The sequence below is a fragment of the Macrosteles quadrilineatus genome, unplaced genomic scaffold (genome assembly GCF_028750875.1).
Source record: "Macrosteles quadrilineatus isolate MER2022 unplaced genomic scaffold, UCM_ALF_1.0 Scaffold_5__1_contigs__length_97177068, whole genome shotgun sequence".
Classification (NCBI taxonomy): domain Eukaryota; kingdom Metazoa; phylum Arthropoda; class Insecta; order Hemiptera; family Cicadellidae; genus Macrosteles; species Macrosteles quadrilineatus.
Window position 1 is genome coordinate 31,511,897 of NW_026542598.1, and position 17,368 is coordinate 31,529,264.

Sequence of the window (17,368 nt, forward strand, 5' to 3'; positions counted from 1 at the left end):
TTTACTCAAATCTATTTTGCATTGGCTTTTACGTTTAGAAATTTCAAAGAACCCTTTGTAAGCTGAAACTACTAGTCACCAATTCAACCAGCAAATTCTCTAACTCCACAATGAAAACAAAGCTATTTGTTTCCTTGCAAGGGAAAATAACTGCCCTTAGTTTTCTCAGAATTGCTAGAAAATTTCCCTTAGTCTCGTTTTCCTTCGATAATCACCCTATAAATTTCCTGGGCCTTTATTGTTCTATGTTTTTACACCCTACTTCTGTTGTGATTCACAGGCATACTAAGCCATTCTCAATAATTATGTTTTTCATCAAAGCGGTTCTGCAGTCCTGTATAATGGTGGAAATTATTGTTTTAAAAAGTTTATAGATACTAATAATACTATATACAGCCCCAAAATTTGATGATTTGGAAAAAAGTCAGACACACAAGTTCAGGTACCTTTTTTTGTACAAAGTATTAATAATGTTTTAGATGTTTTTACAGTCTAAGTATCAAAAACAAATTATTGTATATAACAATTAAGAGGCAATCAAATTTGGTAATATTACAAGTTCTTCCTTTTCAACTCATTAGGCTTCAACTGACTAAAAAAAATCAAAATTTTTTTCCTTGACAAACTGTAAAAGAAATATTGTACATTTGCTCTAATTGAAGGATATCTATTTTGATGTTTGTAATAAATTCCATAATTTGGCGGAGTGTTAAAAAAACCTTTTTCAATCGGATAATTTATAATAAAATTATAACAGTTGGATTAACTCCCCCAATCGAAATTAATAATAATTTCTCACTTATGCCATAGACAATACGAATTAAATATACTCAGCCGTGCTGCGGTTACCGTGGCTACTACAGGTTCTGGCGCACACCGCTAGGAGTGTAGTTTCATAGCGCATACGCCGCAACTACATGGCGCTCCCAGCGGTGTGTGCCAGAAGCTATGGTAACTGCAGCACAGCTGACGGCCTATATTTATTCTTTTTGTCTATGCTTATATGCTAACTGTATAATCATCAGCCTAAATACCACAATTACTCTTACCAAAAAACCTATATATTGATAGGCGACCTGTAACTTTTCTACAACAAGGGTGAGCGTTACCACACTGCAAAATCTACGACTACACGATTTGAGTAAAATATCTTTTCATTTTACTTTGTTTACGGTAAATCTAGGCCAGTGAAATTCTTTTTATATTTTTTGTAAGGGACCCATCTAAGCCCTAGTCTTGATACCATCTAACATCAAACTTTTGTTAGATTGCATCATTAAATGATAGCTCCATGACAAATCGTATCAGGGTTTAGTTTTGATCTTACTTGGTATCTAACCAGTGACCTTAAAAATTTAAGGTGAGGACGACTACAACCTGATGAGTAGCAGTATTCCCACATGTTTGGTGAAATAATACAATAAGGACTAAATTCATATTTTCTATTACACCACTTTCTACAATAATTCACCAAATTTAACCCTTATATAGTCTAATTTTGTATAGGTTACAGACCTAGATATCTTAGCTTTAAATATAAAATAGGCCACACTAATATTTGGCAAGAATAATTTTATAAATGAAATATATGAAACTGTACAGAGCATTTTAAGCTAGCTAGACACTAACTCAAGTTTAATATATAGTTAGTTGGAAATTTTTCATTCTAACTGCATAGGTAAATTTAATTTAAGGTTTTTAAAACACAAAAAAGAGCATTGAAATTCTTGAAGAGCCAAAGTTAGATTGTAATCAGCGATGCAAAGATAAAATAATTTGAAGTACACTTCAGAAATGTCCATTTATTCAACCTCTGTCCAAAATTGTTGAGATGAGTATAATTGGAGTTCACAAAATTATCAAGTGCCATCAAAAGTATTTGCACTTTTAATTTAAGTGCTTATATTTTATGTGGGTTTCTACAACTTCTATCCCCTTCTCTCCTGGTTCCATAAATTACTGCAAGTCCAGTGGCTTAAAAGTAGGTACCATTTTGTGATGGGGCGGAGCCGGGGGGGGGGGGTCTGGAATACCCGTTTTAAAAGGGGACCAGGGGAAATAGTAACCTATACCTTGAAAAACCTAGCAGTTTTAGACACACAGCTTTCTGTAATCACGTAAATATACACATTCCCTCGTAAACCATTTGTTTTATCTGCCACTTGTAAAAAAGGTGGTTGCCTCCTTTAATCCACCCACAGTCCACTCACACTAATTAAAATGCAGGAGTCGGCCTTCCTCCTTTAGTTTTATTTGTATTTTATCTTTACATGTTATCATTATGTCTGGTTGCCTAAATGTATTTTAACACGTTATGCGACGCCGCGGTCATTGCCACAGACCGAGGTATACATTTGAATCTTACACACAGACCGGCTGTCACTTGGATAACAGTACACACAGACCACGGGCGAAAACCTGTAAAACAGTGATCATTTACATTGTAATACGCTACAATCGTGTTTGTAAATGATGTATTCTTGTTTTTTTGTATTATTAATAACCTTTTGCAATGTCGCATATGTGCGACGCCCGGTCTACAGCGAAGACAATAGTGAAAATTATCATAGTTTTCTTGAAAATAGACCAAACGTTGCATATATGCGACAGTTCATTTTTTGTGTTTTGAGGTGAAAGTAAGTAAAATAAAAAACAGATTGATCAAGAACAGTTTATAACTGAACAAATATAAAAGCTACATAGGATAATTCAGCGTACATACTGCATACATACAAACAGTGATGCAGAAAAGTAAAGACCAGTTTTTCCAACTATCATATGACATCACCAATCATCATATTCACAGACCAAGCGACGCAGTTGTGCGTCAGACATCTCTGTATACCACTGCAGGAAATTCAGTGCCTTCAAATAGACCGTTACAAAGATATAAGCATTTTAATAACATTAGAACCTTGACGCAAATATGCGACGGCAGTTTATTTTAATGTGACTAGCCGACGCATATATGCGACGGCAGTCTATGGGTGGAAATCGGCCAACGCATATGTGCGTTGCTGGTCCATGTGAATGAAAAATTTTGTACTATTGCAGTAGCGAACGTGTTAAAGCCTATTATAGTAAGAATCAAATTCTAATAAAAAATATACCAATGTTATGTCTCACCTGGTCCGAATAGTTCCTTTTTTGAGATTCTAAATATTTATAAAAGTATAAGCACTCAAGCACATATATGTATGAATATAAATAAAGTCTAATAAGGGTTTTTTTAGCTTCAATAATAATGGTAAACTACCTTGGTTTTTGCTATATGACACCACTGTGCCACCTAAAAAGTAGATATATTATACTCTCTGCTAAAGTAGATATTTTTAGAAAGAAATTGGGTTTTATTAAGGTTTCAATAGCTGACTTTTTTATGGAGGATTGATCAGGTTCCTTAAAAACTTAAGCCATGGCCAGATAAGTCAAATTTTATTCAAGTAATTAATGTTATATACCTTGTTAGTTCAACAAATTAATTAATTTATTAAATTAAATTTTCATTGAATTAGGTACGGTATTAAAATGATTTGTGTGATGAATGATTCCGACAAGTAATGTGAGACCAGCAGGACTTGAAAGTGGTGAATAAAAACTGAAAACTAAAAATCTAGAAACTAAACCACAGGCTCAACACAAGTGAAAATTTGTAATTACATCTTATAAATTAAGCTTAAAATGATTATACTTTCATCCCAAACAGCCTTAACTTACTGATACAACATCAAAACTGTATTTGACAATTGATAATTTCATTAGAGTCTCCTAACAAATACAGCAACATGAGGTTATTGCAACGTTAGAAAAAATCATATAAATTAAACAGAAATATTTAGGAAAAGGATGAAAGGATAAATGATTTAAAATCTGTCCATTATAATTTTTATTGTAAATCTTTCAAGCTATTCTAAAGTAAGGTTCTTAACCTTTAGTTGTACAAAGCAAATAAAAATTATTTTAGTACAAGTGAATGACGGTTATAGATAGGCTTATAAAACGTAAGCTAGTGTTTCGTCTTCAAATATTTACCAATGGTGAGATTTTAAACAAGCATTTATATAATTAATTGCGTTAGCAAAAAACCAACAATTTCAAGATATTGAATGCCTTGTTATTAATTATATTTAACAATATAAATTTTGCTGTGGCACAACTATCTAAAGAGTTATATAGACTGTTAACCAAAAATAAAGGTACCGTTTTACATAAAATATTACCTCACTAATGACAGACAGTCGTAACAGAAATTTTATTGCAAATTCAATGTCAAAATCTGTCATTATGTATGCTTGGCGAAAGCAATTTTTTGTTTTTACAGGAAAGAGAGTCATGTTTGGTACGGTATATAAGAATATTTCGTGACTAAAAACTTAAAGTAGCTGTAAACAAATTCTATTATGTAGCAAAATGGCAACCCTATTGCACTGTAAAAGGTTTTTCTAAAGGGTAATAAAGATTCTTATTCTTAATTGGTCTAGAAATATTTTATGACTCATAGAATTATATTTGTTAGGTACCAACCAACCAATGTTTTTCAAAAACATGAAATGTTTACAAGTAGACCTAGGCCTATTATTGATTTTTCGTTACTCTCTATTAGTAATGTGCGCTAGGAAAAGATCCACAGGGTTAAATATTATAATTGGACATTTAACAGAAACAATTTTAATGGTCTAAAAACTGGCCATATGGAAAAATTGTTTAAACTATATCCTCTTGTTGAAAATGGTACATTCTTTGAACACCTATTATTAAAAAATGGTCTTACAATAGTCATAGTCAAAAATGGTTATTCATAAATTTGTAAATTTGACACAATGAATAGTCAATGATTATAAATCATTTGGATGGATGCTCTAATTTTAAAGAATTTTTGACATTTGACCAGAGTATTTGCTTTGACTTGTAAATGCCCAAGCATTGTATAGTGGCTCTACCACACAGGTTAAAAAACATAAGACACATACACCTAATATACACCCAAAAACAAAACAAAACATCAGCTTAAAACAAATTAAAATGTACCAATACTACATGTACAAACATAATACAATATTTACAACCTAAACCAAACTAAGTTTCAGTGGTAGGGGACGGGCGACGGATGATTAAGCACTTGGCTTAACACCCGTCGCCCGTCCCCTACTGCCCATGATAAACCCGAGGCTTGGCAACAGTTTTTGGTCTCAAACCACATCTGGCAAAATGCAAAACCAGTTTTAAAATACCACTCCTTCGAGGATATAATTTCTTTTCCAGTAGCTTTTCATTATGAACGCAAATTGTTAAATCATCAATAGCAATTTCACCTTGGAGGATTGAAAGTAGTGAAATTATATATCTTATCTGTAAATGTTGTCCTTGATTGTGAAGTTTTGAAAATAATGTTGATACTGAGTAATCCGTTGATGTAGAACTACCCCTGACAAACTGCAGACTGCTCATCGTCGAATTCCTGAAAAGTTATAAACATTACAATTCAAACAATGATTTTCCTCTTTGACCAACAATCTATTATATTGCTCTCCCTTAAACTACACCTATAGATCAATATGTTTAAAAAGAATCCATACAGACTTTTTTGGAGAAATATTTATAATTCTTTAAATTAATTAAACGTAGGTATATTCGCCTAATATTTTTAATCAATATAATAAGTATCATAAACACTACTGTAAGCACCTTGTCAAAATTCATGTGGTTCAAACTAATATTTATAATTGGACTCCTCTTTTCCGGACTCCTCAGGACTGAGACCAGTCCAGGTAATGGGTTTCCCGGCAAACTGACGCCCTCTAAACTTGTTAAATTAGGAACATCTAATGCATACTATGTAAGTCAATAGTTATTCAACTATTGTACTTTAAGGTTCGGCACAAAGGCATTGAAAGTTTTTTGTAAAAGATCAAGGGAACAGTCCAGTAGGACAAGCTGAAGTAGGTTGCATGCATCAACCTCCAGTTAAACGTCATCTGTATAATCAGTAAACTTACCTGTTATTTAACATTTCTTCTAAAATGTAACTGAAGAAAAGACTCGCGACTAAAACCACAAAGGTCCCTTTGATTGAAGTCAACCTGAAAATAAAATGCAATTTCAATCCTCATGAGTTTAGGCACTCCGTTCAACTGAGACCTGGGTTAATAAAACCTTCATAAAAAAATTGAAATCAATTGGAAAATAAACTTGGCAACAGGAATTGCCTGCTGTGACACGAATAGTTGGTCCGGCTTGGGAAAAAGAATGTAATGGAGCAGATGCGGTTTTTTTTATAAACTACAAAAGGTTGGCGGCCTCTTTTAACCTTGCATTTGCACGTCCACATAGACTAACAGTCCATGCGTGGAACGTATCCAGTAAAGCAAGGGGGTGAGCCGGTACAGTACGAAGGTGAACTCTACTGATAAAATGTTTGCGGCAGTGATCAGGATTTTAACACACGACATCACTACGTTGAGCCCGAAGTCCGTGACGCTACCGACTGAGCCATTGACTCACCTCATAAATCTTATGTTTTTTTAAGTAAGTACCGTTTTTAAATTTCTCCGTTCCAGTACTGCGATTGGAATTTTGGACATTTGTGCTGTATATGTGCATCTATTGGCAAGCCTGCGCCGGAAATTCGGCCAAAATCGGCCGTGTTTACATCCGTTTTTGAGCATCCAAAATTGTGCCACCAATTGAGACTGTGCACAAAAACGTAACACAGGTTTTTGGATACAGCTCTAAAGGTTGAAAATTATCTTAAGAAAGTCACCAAACCGCTTTAAACCCCCAGACCTCTCCTTTTTCCTACACCACCTTAACCGCCCCGGTAGCCCCCCTTGACAAGTTTCTTAAAACACCCCTGCTAATAATAATTATAACCAAGGCTGGTTTAACAAAAGTACAAATTAGATACTTTATCAGATTATTTTTTTTACTTTTTCAGTGTTTCAACACCAATGGAATTTTATAAATTTTAATTTTAGGCGAACGGTCCAACAGGACTAAGGCTGAAGTCTAAGTTGCTTAAGTAAAAAATTTGATCAACTTTGTTCTATGATGATTATACTTACCAATTAATTGACATTTCTTTTTAAATGTAACTGAAGAAAAGACTCGCAACTAAAAACCAAGGTCCCATCGGTTGAGGCTGACCTGAAAATAAAGAATAATGTAATTTAATTTCAATTATTATACAAAGAGTTTAGGCTTACCATACAGTAGGCTATACATTTCATGTTAACCCTTGAGGAGGCGATTGCAGAGTTTAGCTCTGCACGTTAAGTTTTTGTACAAAATAACTATGTATGGTATCGCCAGTCTTCTCAAGCTCCTTACGTCAACTCGCTTCATTCCTGGATTCCACCAAAACAATGTTTACAGTACACCCATCCCCTAGGCTCAATCTGAGTGACGAGTTAGTAAAAGAGTGATTAAATTGGAAGTGTGATTGCAGAGGCTTTCCTCACGTGCATTTTATCCAGTTTTTTAGCGAATTTCCCATATAGGGAATAAGCTATTACCGTAGTACTCATGGTAAGACCTGGACCCGAAACTTCTTTTTTCCAGTATATTATTATAAATATATATATTTATATATATATGTGTCCGTTAGTGCGATAACTCGAGCAAAAATGATCCGATTTTGATAAAATTTGGTACAAACGTGTAAACCTACGTTTATTTGAACGAGTTCGCGATCCAGCATAATCGGACCATGGGAACGGGGGATTATGGGGGGTTTTATGGGGTAAAAATGGGCTTTTCCCATTTTTGAACCTAAAAACAAAAAGTTTTGTGATTTCTTTCTAAAACATTTTGTAGAGCTTAAAAAAAGAAATAATTTAGTATATTGAAGCGCTGTTGTATGCCTAACGGTCACGGAGAAAATTCAAAAATAGTGTAATTAAAAATTCCCATGTTATTCTTATGGAGAAAATGAAAATTGTTGTAGTTTACTTGTTTATGGGTATATATTGATAAAATTTTGCAAATTTATTTATTTCATCCTATACTATTGATGTATGGTCAAAAAACACTTTTTACCTTCCCCGTAGCAGCAAACCTAAGCACTTGTTAAATCTAATGTTATTTAAATAGGGAATAATATGTCTTATTTATGGAAATATTTTAGTAAAAATGTAATCAGACAAGTTGAAATTTGCTTAGTCTGCAGGTTTGCTGCGGCGGGGGTATTTTTATTTATTTTCTACGAATTCATTTACATATAGGCCTATTGCAAAACATTTTTATAATAATTAAAATGTATTTAAATACACAAATTTTCTTAAATACCTAACTTTATCCTGTTAGGCCTACACGACTAATTTATCACCAAATAAGATTGTGTCTATTCATTTATAATTCCATTGGGGATAAAACTCCCGTAACACCGACCATAACAATCTTTTTGCTATTAACAAAGCCTTATTTTTTAAATGTTAGGCTACTCATAAATAGTTAGTGTTATAGTTAATAGTTAGTTAGTTAGTGTTAGTTAGTAAATAGTTATTAATTTAGAATGTTAATAATCAATTGTTTCCTTTTCACAATAGTTAGAATTTAACTACAAAATTATGTGATAAAATCAAATTAAATCAAATAAATTCAATGCTTCTGCATACACCTTCTCATGTTTTTAAGGTTAAGCGCCCGCTCGAGGGTTTAGTTCTATATAGGACTACAAAGTTTGTAAGTTTAACAAATTAATTTAGATTTTAAAGTTACACTTGAAAGATGAGAGAAAAATTTAATAAAAATGAATATATTTCTTAATTAAATCAGAGGACAATGTTCAGGGTTTGAAGAGTTAGTGAATTTATGGATTAGTGATAATGACGTACTACTTGTTCCTGTCATGGGGTAGGTTAACCAAAAGGCTGATCACTGCAGATGATGCCAACTGTTGTCAAAACCGTAAGATGTCCTCACGGTTGTTGCTGAGGTCGCGGGAGACAATTAGGCCTACAGATGTTTCGGAGACCTTGGTCGCGGGAGATGATTACCAATATCGCGAATGACGTAAAATATGCTCTCGGGTGTTGCTGCGGTCGCTGGAGACGATTAACGATGTCGCAGAGCGCACAAGTTATGCTCCTCCCGATCTGAGGGTTCTACTGTAATTAAAACTGAAGTCTAGATTACATACTTAAACAAACCTACATTTTCATCACCCTTTGAGAAAATGTTGAATATAGACTACTTTCACCGATTCAAGATTCTACTTGCAGTTTATATATGCTGATTCCCAAAATACAATACTTTTTTGCCAGATAGAGTCCAAAGTGTCTGAAAAACTAAATCAAAGATAACAAATTTAAGTTTTATTGAGGGATTTATGGTGGTTTGGACGAGGCTAAGTTCTGGAGGTGAGGCAGGTTTCTGGCGAGCAAACAGCTGTTTTTTTTTTTTTTTTTTTTTTTTTTTTATCCTGCATCTTTGACAGATCTAGTCTGATAGATTGTGTCATAATTTATAATATAATCAGATAAATAAAACTATATACAATATTTACAAAACCATAAAAATGGCTACTATAAAAAAAACTTGGCCGTCTATTGGATGGCAAGGCGGACATACGCTATTTTACAAGGGGCTCATCCTCGAGTTCTTTAAGGGAGTAGAGCGGTCTATTAGCAAGTATCCCTTTTAGTTCCCTCTTGAAGGATGGCACATCCATCTCCCGCATCTGGGTAGGCAGAGTATTAAATATTCTGATCGCTGAACGGGGATAGCAACTCAAGGTACGACTGAGACGGCAGCGGGGAACGTCGATGTTATGGGCCTTCCTAGTATGGTAATCATGCACCTCCTCTCTCTTACTGTAATCCCTCTTAAGTTGTTCTTTAGTAGGATCAGAATATCCATAACATACTGACTATATACTGTGAGCACCCCCTAGTTCCTTGAAGATTGGCCGGCAATGGTCCAAATACCCAGCAGATGTAACAATCCTCAAGGCAATTTTTTGTAAGAGAAGTATATCCTCAGCTGCTGAGGAGTGCCCCCAAAGTACAAGTCCATAAGTCACATGACTGTGAAACAAGGCATGGTACACGGATAGGAGAGATGATCTAGGAATTTCTGGCGTAAGTTTTCTTAGGAGATGGAGCACACGAGATAACTTGACACGTCTGCGCAATGTGTTCTTAGTCTGGTATCTAATGTAAATCCCAGAAGCTTTACATTGCCATCTTCCCCTTCTCTCCGCTTCAGCGTACAAACCAGGGACTGGGTTTTGTCATCGTTGATTTTCAAGCGGTTTACAACAAACCAATCCTTGGCTCTCTCGAGCAGGTCTTCAGCCTCTGTTGGCAGTTGGTGAATATTTACACCTCTAGTCAGCAGTGTTGTATCATCTGCAAATAATAATGTTCTCCCACTCAGATGAAGGTCGTTGATCATTATAGTAAATACCCCCGCCGCAGCAAACCTGCAGACTAAGCGAATTTCCATTTGACTGATTGGATTTACACTGAAATGTCTACTTTAAAATATAACATTTATTCCCTATTTAAATATAATTAGTTTAACAAGTACTTAGGTTTGCTGCATCAGGGAGGGTAAAACTGTTTTTTTTGTAAAATGTTAATAGTTAGTAAGAAATTAAAACATTTTCCAAATTTGATCAAAATATGTTCATAAACAAGTAAACTACAACAGTTTACTTATTCTCCATAAGAATAACATTGGAATTTTAAATTTACAATTTTTTGGAATTTTCTCCGTAACCATTAGGCGTATAACAACGCTTCAATATACTAAATTATTTGTTTTTTTAAGCTCTACAAAATTATTTGGAATGAAATTGCTAAATTTTATGTTTTTGTGGTCAAAAATGGGAAAAACCTATTTTTACCCCATAAAACCCCCCGTAAACCCCCGTTCCAATGGTCCGATCATGCTGGATCGCGAACTCGTTCGAATAAACGTAGGTTTACACGTTTGTACCAAATTTCATCAAAATCGGATCATTTTTGCTCGAGTTATCGTGCTAACGGACACATATATATAAATATGTAAATATATATATATATGAATTTGAACGGATGGTGTTTTTGGCCTCTAGGGACCTCAAAACGAAAAAAAAAATCGGTTCCACGTCCAGGTCTTACCATGAGTACTACGGTAATAGCTTATTCCCTACATGGGAAATTCGCTAAAAGGAGAGGGCCGAGGACAGATCCCTGTGGCACGCCGTGTGAGAGATGGCCTATGCTGGAAAGGGCTCCTCGCAGAGATACAACTTGCTTACGGTCCCTCAGATAGTTTGAGAGGCTCTTGAGAACAACACCGCCAACGCCATACTTTCCCAGTTTTAGCAGGAGGATATCATGAGGTACTACATCAAAAGCCTTGCTTAGGTCGCAGAGGCTAAGCTGCACGGACTCATTTTGCTCAAATGCTTCAGAGATGGTGTTGACTAGGCTCAGCAAGGCGGTGGTGGTAGAGCGGCCTTTTCTGAATCCATGTTGGGCATCTATAAACAGGCTATTGTCCTGTTTATAGATTATTCAATCATAGATTATTCAATTATTATTATTAATCACCTTTTACTTATGTAGCGATGCAAAACAAACTAACCCAATACACACGATTATATGCACCATGGAATCAATTCATTCGGAAGGAATCGTTCCAGTACTGTAGAGGATTGGACGAGAATAAGAGGCTACGATAAGATGAGGCGAAGATTATCAACTAAATCAGTAAAATGTAAAGGCCTTTAGAATGCAAAGATAAAGTTACCAAACGAACAGCATCTAGAAATGCTTATCTCATTGTTAATAGTTGATCATTGCACACATAACAGTTCTTATTTAGGTATGTGAGTCTTAACTGTAGTGTTCTAAAATTAGGTTAGATTAGGATGGTAAAGTTTATTAATAAATAAAATTATTATTTTATGTACTGTACCAGTAACTCTGTTTCATCCTGAAACAAATTTTATGCACTACATGGTACAGTTAGACTCCCTCTAGTTCGGCTTAGGTTGGATCGGCCCAGTCTCAGGGGGACAAGTCACATCATCTTGGGCGAATGACCTTCGACAGGATTAAACTTGAATGTTTAGTTTCCGGCCATAGAAGTGTAAGTTTAGTTGAGGGGCGCTTCTATGGGAGAATTGTTGCATATTACCAGCGATAAACTAAGTTGCATAACCCCAAAAATAGAATGTTACCAGGAACATTTTACATTGTTTTTCTACAGTATTAGGTGTTTTTATGGGTATGTACTATAAATGTTTATTACATGTTGGATCAACTGTGGTTTTCAGTTATCCATGGTCTCCTTCCCCCATATTCAACAGCATTACCCCTAATAATTAACGTTCTACTACATTCGGTTAGTCCGGCCATTTTGTAGTCCGGCCAGTAGTCCGGTCTCGAGGTGGCTAAACTAGAGGGAGTCTACTGTATGACTTTCTTGAAAATTGTGTATATATTTTTTTCTTTTTATGTGTTGGCATTTTACTCAATCCCACAGGAAATGTTCCAATGTTAGCTTTAAAAGTCTTTAAAACAACAAAAAATGATAACTTTCAGATTCAGAGTGAAAAAACTGTAGGCGAAAGTTAACACGTTCGCTGCCACCCACCATTGGCAGGCGTAGCCCCGCTGCGGCGCAGAGTCAAGCAAACCCTTTAGCTTTAAAAGGTCTGACAAATAGCAAATGGCGTGAAGTGATGTTATGCATTACAACGTAGTTTGCTGAAACACTCACAGATAGCAGCAATGTCTGCAACTAGCCAGTCACATTGAATTGCCAATTGGAGGGAGAATGACGGGGCAGCAAGTTGATTTCTAAGCTTGTCAGAAGGGGATTTTACTACCAACCTACACCACCATAAAGCACCCATTCCTAGCTAAATAAAAATACCGTTCTTCCCAGTGTTCTGGTGCGCAGAAATTGCAGTAATGATAGGCGATGTCGCCATTCACGGGTGAGCGTTCAGGGTGGCAGAAAGGAACAAGAGCCCTCACCGGTGGTCCGCAGCGAACGTGTTAGCCTAACCTAAGTTAAAGACAAATGCTAACTTAAAGAAGTTAAATTTTTAATTTGTAAAAGTAAATTCAACTTTTGCCTAACTTTGTTTTGTACTGAAACAGTAGGTACCAGTAAACTTACCAGTTAGCCTATATAAAGTTTTCTCGTTTTAATGTAACTGAAGAAAAGACTCGCAACTTAAACCACAAAGATCTCATCGATTGATGTCAACCTGAAAACAAAAAAAGTTTATGTTGTAATAGGTCTAATTTTAATTCTAATAGCCTAAGTTATGAGTTTAGGCTAAAGATATTACCTAACTGTAATATAGGCCTACGATCACTTTTATCAATTGGATTTGATTATATTTATTTTTTAAATAGGTAGGCTAGTACGAGTAAATATCGGCCTAAATAGCCTAGGCTATGCCAATTTCGGGGTACACTTCCATATCTGTTGGCACAAACAACCGAATGAAATATCGATCGATTATTTGATATATTGTTTGGTTAGATATTCTTAGGTAAGGTTAACCTAACCTGACTAACCAAATGATATATCGAATTAGGTACCTTCCTGTTAAAGGGAATATTTGAGAGGCCTAATATCGATTTTCTCAATAGCCTATATCGGTATTTTTGTTTTCCTTTACGATTCATTACAAATTGACAACTGATCTTGTTTAGGCTAAAATATAGTCTATTATATGGATTAAGAAATGAAACTGTTCTAAGCTAACATAACCAACCAGTCTGTTTCATAACCGAAAAGACAAGTGGAGAATATTAAACGGAATTTTTAAATGTTACAAAAGTTTTGTTAGTTTTATTGGATTAGTTTAGAACAGTTTCATTTATTTTTTTTATTTTTTATAATCATTTGTTGATACTGCACAATAACTTAGGATAACTTCCTATCGTAGTTGTCAGCTCACATGTTTCAATTCGTTAAATATCGATATATCGTGAAAAAAATCATCGATAATAACTTAATGAATGTTCCCTTCAACAGGAATGTACCTCAAATTAAACAATCAAAGGGTACAGTTTCTTAACTGGGCTACACTAATAGGCTATTGATTGAAACTATCAAATTGAAAATATTGATTAATAATCGATATTTTAAAATATAGGCTATCTATTATAAAATTAAACTATCATAACCTAACCTAACCAACCAAACTTGCTGATGGTGAAAAAATCGTATGAAAGTTTACATTACTAATCGAATCGATAGTTTCAATCAATTTTTGCATAGCCCAGTTAAGAAACTGTACCCCAATCGGGTAATCAATAGGCTACTACTCATTCGATTGTTTGTGCCAACAATAAGTTATGGAAATGTACCCCGATTTCGAATAACGCAGAGGATACGCGTCCGGTAACAGGACGTGGATTAGGCGTCCGGCAGTTACTGACATAACCTAACCTAACCAACCAAACTTGCCGATAATGAAAAAAATCAAATGAAGGTTCAATTCTCTTCATAACATAAAATTATAAATGCCAAAAATTCTAACAAAAGATGTACAGTTAAGAAGAAATTACATTCAAAGCAAAATCTGTGACAAAAAGTTAAAGACACCGATGGGTTTCGAACCAGGGACCTCTTGGATATCAGCCGAGCACTCTATCCACTACACCACGAACAACGCTGGCCGAACTTCATATCGTTGTGGTAATGGCGTTCCGGGACCCCAAAACCCGGAGACGTCACTACCGGATGCCTAATCCACGTCTGGTTATCGGACGCATATCCTCTGTGTTCGAATAAAGGCATAACTTACATAAGTTAAAGTGTATTCAGGAAGGTTCTGGAAGCTTCAAGACACATGGGTGACAAGTGTCGACAAAAGCAGGCATATCACTCAGGCTGTAAACAGGGCCACAGTTTTCGGATCTTTGGAGGGGCACAAGGAAGAGAACAATTAATTAGCTTCACCCTGCAAGAAATGGGGAGTTTGAACAATTGAAAATGGCTTGTTACACAACTTAGTGCATTGAATGCAAACTGCGGGCCTGGCTGTAAACAAATTAAATTATAAGATGAGTAGAGAAAAGGAAATGCACAAGTACTAGCTCAACATAGCACTTACCTCACCAAAGGCTATCAAAGAATCAGCTATGAAAATCAGAACTAGGCGCCGACCGTAGCAACAAGGTCATCATAAAACAATGCACCTCAATCCTATTATCCAAATTATAACCCCACTAAAACTAAACGTTTTATTTCAAGGTAACGCAATTCATTTAAATTATTATATTATTATAATATAATGGATAGATTAACGTTGGACATAGCGACAATGCATGGTTATAAAGGTGCCAGCTGCCAGGTCAGGTTAGGTAGGCCAGGGCCAGGTCAGGTCAGGTGGTGTAAGAAAGAATTTTTAAGAAAGAATAAGAAAGAAGAGATAGAGAGAGAGAGTGGGAGAGCTACAGAGAGAAAATGAGAGAAGAAAAACTAAATTTACATTGTGACCTCAACGTAGCTTTTGACCATGAAACTAAACCTAGTGAGATGTCCTACAGAATCGATAACCCATAATTTATAAAATAACATGACATCTACAGCGTTACCTTACCTCTTCTTCATCTTTTACCCAAGACAAGAAAGGGATGGATTGAGTCATAATAAAAGAAAAACTAACTAAGGAAAACTTTTACACGTACAAAATAATATACTCACAACTGACAAAAACGTACGTCTTTCATATTTTTTGAGAGCTAAGAATGAAACACAATATAAATTTGTATGTATTATTACTCTGAAATACAAGTTAAAAACTAACATCCGTAGACTTCTCATCCCATTGTAAATTTTGAATCACGTTTTTCGTGTCTAGTTCATGTACGTGACACATGGGCGCTAGTGTTGACGAAACTTTGTTTCTATTATTTTAGGGTTAATTTCTTGATTTGTGCTTTACTGTTTGATTATATAGCTAGGGGACAAGTTATTGTTTATGATTAGATCGTATAATTTGGTTAAACGAGGTTTTAAATGGCTGTAATAACGGGAAACGAATTGTAAACAAAACACGACCTCTACATAAACCCTACAGAACTAACAATAAAATTGTCTTCAGCTGTTCCATAAGGATGAGAAATCTAATACTTCCACTTCCAGCGATGACGCAAAGATGGCGACCGTAGAGTGGCAATTTCATTGTCAGTCATGAACTCCTAAATTCTGTCGTAGGCTCTATCTCAGAGTAATAAAACAAATTCTTTTGTTTTATTCCTCTAAAGCTCTATCTTTCATAATTGCCATTAGTTTGTACCATAGATAAAATATACTTTTGTACTTAAAAAAACCCCTTTCCCCAACCCCAAGGTAAGTTAATATTGGAAGATTGTTACTAAAACCCCTGAATCAATTATCCCCGAAATAATTCAGAAGCAGAAGTAGTGTGTAAGATACCTAATCTAAGTTATCTTAATTTCGCTCTGTGTAATCTCTATAGAAGCAATATGAAAGAAACCATAAAGATTTTCTGAATTTGGCAGATAGTGGCTATAGATTCTAGATTCTGACGCAGGTAACATCATAGATAAAACATACTCCTCAAGTATGTTTTATCTATGGTAACATCCAGCATGTTTCTTTGCCTGGTGTTGTGAGGATCAACCATGAGTCACAGGACGTAAGGTCTATAAATGCTTGTCCCAGCCAGACATAAAGAAAGAACAGAAGAATGTAGTGGCCAAAGACAGGGAAGTGAGCCTAGGTATTCCTAGCTCCTAGAAAAGGGGCTTATTTTGAGTCCGGAAGTCAAGAATAAAAGAAAGAGGGAATCATGCAATATAGTGCCGATGTAACAAATTTTCCCGTATGGTCATTGATGCTTGACTGAATGACTAAACTGAGCCATGTCAATTTTTAATATATCGCATATCTGAACTCGTTTACCAGGCCTGCCACTATTTCAGTTTTCAAAGAATTTTATGTGTTAGTAATTATTTTTTAACTCAAAAATCTTAAAACGCATGGTAAAATATGCATTTAAAGTGGCGGCCAACTCAATTATTAATAAAAAAAATGAGAAATGTATTTTATATAATTAATTCAATTATGTGGCTTAAGCCATTTTTTTATAATCAATGAAAAGTCTAAGAAATACACAGTAAAATGTCATAGTGAATATTTCTGCCTGCCTATGTGCCTTGCACAATCAACTATAGAAAAAGATGTAAACAATGACCTAACCTTAAAATTTCAAAGTTTCTAATGTAGTGACCAGTGAAATCGCGTTTATCTTTATAATTATATATTTTATTTAATAAGATTTGCTATAAGCTTTTAACAATAGATTTATATAACTCACACTTCTTAGAGCATCTCTGGAGCTGCTTGTATAAGTTAGACAAAATTATATATTTGATATTGGACT

General features: G+C 35.0%; 1 long non-coding RNA gene across 1 annotated transcript; it reads right to left on the bottom strand.

Moving 5' to 3' along the window:
• Window positions 1-3,669: 3,669 nt before the first annotated feature.
• Window positions 3,670-15,093, bottom strand: LOC128994941 (uncharacterized). Its single transcript, XR_008490930.1, has 5 exons — window positions 15,071-15,093; window positions 13,117-13,207; window positions 7,062-7,143; window positions 5,997-6,080; window positions 3,670-5,458 (listed from the first exon to the last, which is right to left on the bottom strand). It is a non-coding gene; the product is annotated as an uncharacterized LOC128994941 (long non-coding RNA).
• Window positions 15,094-17,368: the final 2,275 nt, after the last annotated feature.